The sequence below is a fragment of the Phocoena phocoena genome, chromosome 8, assembly GCF_963924675.1.
Source record: "Phocoena phocoena chromosome 8, mPhoPho1.1, whole genome shotgun sequence".
Taxonomy (NCBI): domain Eukaryota; kingdom Metazoa; phylum Chordata; class Mammalia; order Artiodactyla; family Phocoenidae; genus Phocoena; species Phocoena phocoena.
In genome coordinates this window covers 23,075,184-23,079,748 of record NC_089226.1, presented here as the reverse complement: position 1 = coordinate 23,079,748, position 4,565 = coordinate 23,075,184, and the positions used below count along the sequence as shown (strand labels likewise).

General features: G+C 33.9%; 1 non-coding gene across 1 annotated transcript; it reads right to left on the bottom strand.

Moving 5' to 3' along the window:
* Positions 1-2,642: 2,642 nt before the first annotated feature.
* Positions 2,643-2,715, bottom strand: TRNAF-GAA (transfer RNA phenylalanine (anticodon GAA)). Its single transcript has one exon. It is a non-coding gene; the product is annotated as a tRNA-Phe (tRNA).
* Positions 2,716-4,565: the final 1,850 nt, after the last annotated feature.

Below are 4,565 nucleotides of genomic sequence, written 5' to 3'. Positions count from 1 at the left end.
AAATGACAATTGTAAACAATAAATAATCTACAGATTCAATTGCATAAATACCTGGTACAGTAAAGAATAATATAACTAAAATATGAGAGAAAACAAAAGACTAAGAAAATATTTGCAGCAAACATGAATGCTCATAAAATTTGACACAAAAATACTTACACCCAATGAGTAAACAAAGGATATGAAAAGACAGTTCACACAAGAGGAAAGACAATTGCTAAACCAACATTTGATAGTCTCTGAAACCACCAAAAATACCAAGAGAAACAGGGTATTGTTTTTCACATGGTACATTATCAAATATTTTAAGTAAAAATCCATAATCCTGACCAACATATTTTTAACTATATACACCAATAGGGGCAATTTAATTTGTTCAACCCTCTTGAAAAGTAATTTGGAAATGTACTTTATGAGGTTAAAAAAATGTCATACAATTTGACCCAGTAAAACTATTCATAGGAATATCTTAACAAAAGAATAATTTATGTGAAAAACACATAGGCATAAATATTTCCATTGCAATATTATTTACAAGATGAAAAATGGAAGGGACAACTACAGAGTTGTATGAAATATTATACTGTCATAAAATTAATATAAAAACAAGAAAATGTGATAAAATTATAAAAGAGTAAAACAAAATACATTTTATGAATGTCATTCTAAATATGTATTCTAAACACATATGACATTCTAAATATGAAGACATAGCATATGTACACATAGAAATAAAATCCAGAAAACAATATGGCAAAATTGATTGGAGGTTAGTGGTATTTAGATACTTTTTTAATTCATAATTTTTATAATTATTTTGCTCAATACATTAGAAAATGGTATATTTTGACATCATACATCTTGGTGAGCTCATTCTTGCCAGAAGCTGACAGTAGCCACTTATTGAGTAATATGAACTGAGAAAATGATCAAAAAAATATTTCTCAAGGTAAAAGTGTAGCCACAAAGAAAAATCTATGATAAAAAGTTCTCTTTTCCTATGCCTTATCATAATAATCTGAATACCAAAAGACAAAGACTTAAGTTAGATTCCCCCCACCCAAAAAAAAGAGATACTCTGTTTTTGAAACTTCCTAAGAGGACACAAAATTAAAAATACCCCCAAAGAACATTATTTTCAATGACCATATTTAAGCCATTTAAAACCCAAGCTCTATATTTTTAAACAGTGACTTAGTCATTTCAAACAGATTTTCTTCATTTTGCCTCAAATTAAAGTCTGTTGTTAACAACCAATCAAACTATTTATTCTGGATAATCATGTAAATACTAAATAAAGATGGTTATATGGCTTGATGAGGTGATGCCCAAATCACCTACCTGCTGGCTTAGTTATGAATGGAAATGAAATGCATGGAACTACCACATAAAAATATTCTCAAACACGTTATGTTTCCAATCAATTGTTTTATTATCCCCAGTGCCTTAGAGTTTCATGTTATTAATACCAATATATTTTCATCAGTTGAATCAATAAAGCTGTGGTGTAATGAATGTTTCATGCTCAGTCTTGAGGATAATAGAAAAACTGACAGACTGAAAAATGACTGGAATTTCCTTCTGCTCTAATCTAAGTCATTATAGTAGCTACAGGGTTGTTATCCAGGCAGCTCTTCCATCCCTTCAGAGCTCAGTGGCATTTATTGCTTGCTACAACTTCACAGGCTCTCACATGACAGTCAAGATGGTAGACAAAGCTCAGCTTTTCTGGGGATTGGATGGCTGAACCCTGACAGAGCCCCTGTAAAGGAGCTCTTTGGCCACAGAAGAAGAAGCCATCTCTCCCTGTCCCGTGGGAAGGAGAAGACATCGTCTCCTCCTATCTGCAGAGAAACGGAGCTCTTCTCACGGCCTCTTCCTGGGGAAATGGTTCAGAGACAAGTATAGTCAAATACCAGAAAGCCTGTCTGTGTGTTGCTCAGCTGGAGAAACAGAAAACTGCTGTACAATGTAGTGAGTGCCATGATAGGATTGGAAATGGTGTTTCATGAACCCATAGAAAACATACCTAGAGAAGATTTCCCAAAAGATGTGAATAATAAATTAACTGACTTATTAAGAATGAGAAGGAGTTAGGCAGAAGAAAAAGAAAAAGGAAAGAACTAGGGATAGATGAAACTCTGTGTGAATCATTAATATAGTGGTAGATAAAGCATACAAATTCTCTACACATTTGGATACTAGTTAAGAGTGTGTGGGGGAGAGAAGATATATAGACATATATACATATATATCTACAATGTATATTTAAGAAATATGTGCTTGAAAGGTCATTTTTTACCAACCACATGCCAGGCCTCCGGCATCAAACTGTTCATTTATTTAACAAGTAGCTACCAAGAATTTTAGTGGTCATTTTAAATAAGTTAACACACAGAAAAAGCTTAAAGTATAGCTTGACATATAGCAAGTACTCAAGATAAGTTAGCTATTATTATTACAGTCAGGAAGTACTAAGGTATTGGGGGTTTAGTAAAAAGGCCCACCAGGGCACCTGACACCACCCCTCCCTAAAAAGCCATAGACCCACTCAAAACATAATAACCAAATATTCCCCTTAAAGCTTATATTTTGATTAAGACTTCCAGGAAACTATATTTAGTGCAAAAACCCAAAACTACTGCTGAAACCCAGGATGGAACCAGGGACCTTTAGATCTTCAGTCTAACGCTCTCCCAACTGAGCTATTTCAGCTTGTTCAGGTGACTTCTCCTGAATAACTATAATGGAATAATACTTGTTTTATAATATAAAAACAAATCAATATTCAGAGTAAGCTGGAGGTAGGCATTTAACAAATCTTCAGAGATGATGAGGTAAGATCCCTGTTTACAAGCTAGATGTAATAACTAATTTCACTTTTCTCAGTTCTGTGTTTAACTGCCCTGCAATCTGTTTTTTCCATTTAAAAATAAATCATGGACTTTTTTCATGTCCAAAAAAAAAAAAAAGAAATATGTGCTTGATAAACAATAAAGCAAAGTAGAGGAATGAGAAGATTGAGGAAGGATATTTCTGACAAAATCATCATGGAAGACAGCTCTGAGGAGGTGGCATTTGAAAAAATAACATTTGAATTAATTGAGGGGACAAAACATGAATTGGCTTGGGAATATGGAAATGAAATGAAATGCATAGAACTACTACATTAAAATATTTGGTGTGAACAAGGGAAGAAACAAAAAGAAGAAGAAAAGAAGAGAGAAGAATAACAAAAACAACTGGAAAATAAGTAATGAAATGGCTATTAGTAAATATTCATCAATAATTACATTAAATGTCAGTGGACTAAAATCTCCAATCAAAAGACATAGGGTGGCTGATTGAATAAAATAAAAAGACCCTTTAATACGCTGGTTACAAGAGACACCCTTCAGGGCCAAGACATACAAACTGAAAGTGAGGGGATGGAGAAACATACTTCATGCAAATGGAAGTGACAAGAAAATGAGGGTAGCAATACTCATATCAGACAAAATAGACTTTAAAAGTCTATAACAAAAGACAAAGAAGGGTATAATGGAGTGATAAAGGGATCAATACAAGATGTGGATGTTACAATTATTAACATATATGCACCCAATACAGGAGCACCTAAACCTATAAAGTAAATATTAACAGACATAAAGGGAGAAATTGACAATAATATAATAACAGTAGGAGGCTTCAACACTGCACTTACATCAATGGGTAAATCATCCAGACAGAAAATCAGTAAAGCAACAGTGTTCTTAAATGACACAATAAAGCAGTTGGATTTTTTTTTTTTTTTTTTTTTGCAGTACACGGACCTCTCACTGTTGTGGCCTCTCCCATTGCGGAGCACAGGCTCCAGATGCACAAGCTCAGTGGCCATGGCTCACGGGCCCAGCTGCTCTGCGGCCTGTGGGATCTTCCCGGACCGGGGCATGAACCCGTGTCCCCTGCATCGGCAGGCAGACTCTCAACCACTGCGCCACCAGAGAAACCCAAGCAGTTGGATTTAATAGATATCTACAGAACTTTCCACCCCTAAAACAGCAAAATACACATTCTTTTAAAGTGCATATGGAACATTTTCCAGGATAGAGTGTGTGTGAGGTCACAAAACAAGCCTCAATAAATTTAAGAGGATAGAAATTATATCAAGCATTTTTCCAAACACGATGGTATGAAACTAGAAATCTATTACAGAAAGAGAAATGGGAAAAGTGCAAACATGAGAAAACTAAATAACTTGCTGCTAAACAGCCAATGGGTCAATGAAGAATTCAAAGAGGAAACCAGAAAATACCTCAAGAGAAATGAAAATGGAAATACAACTTTCCAAAATTGATGGGGTGCAGCAAAAGAAGTTATCAGAGGTTTGTTTATAGTGATATAGGCCTTCCTTAAGAAGAAAAAAAAAAAATCTCAAATAAACAACCTAACATATCATCTACAGAAATTAGAAAAATAAGAACAAACAAAGGCTAGTCAGGAGAAAGAAGGAAATAATAATAATTTTTTTTTAAAAAAGAGAAGAAATGAATAAAATAGAGATTTAAAAAAATAGAAAATATCAA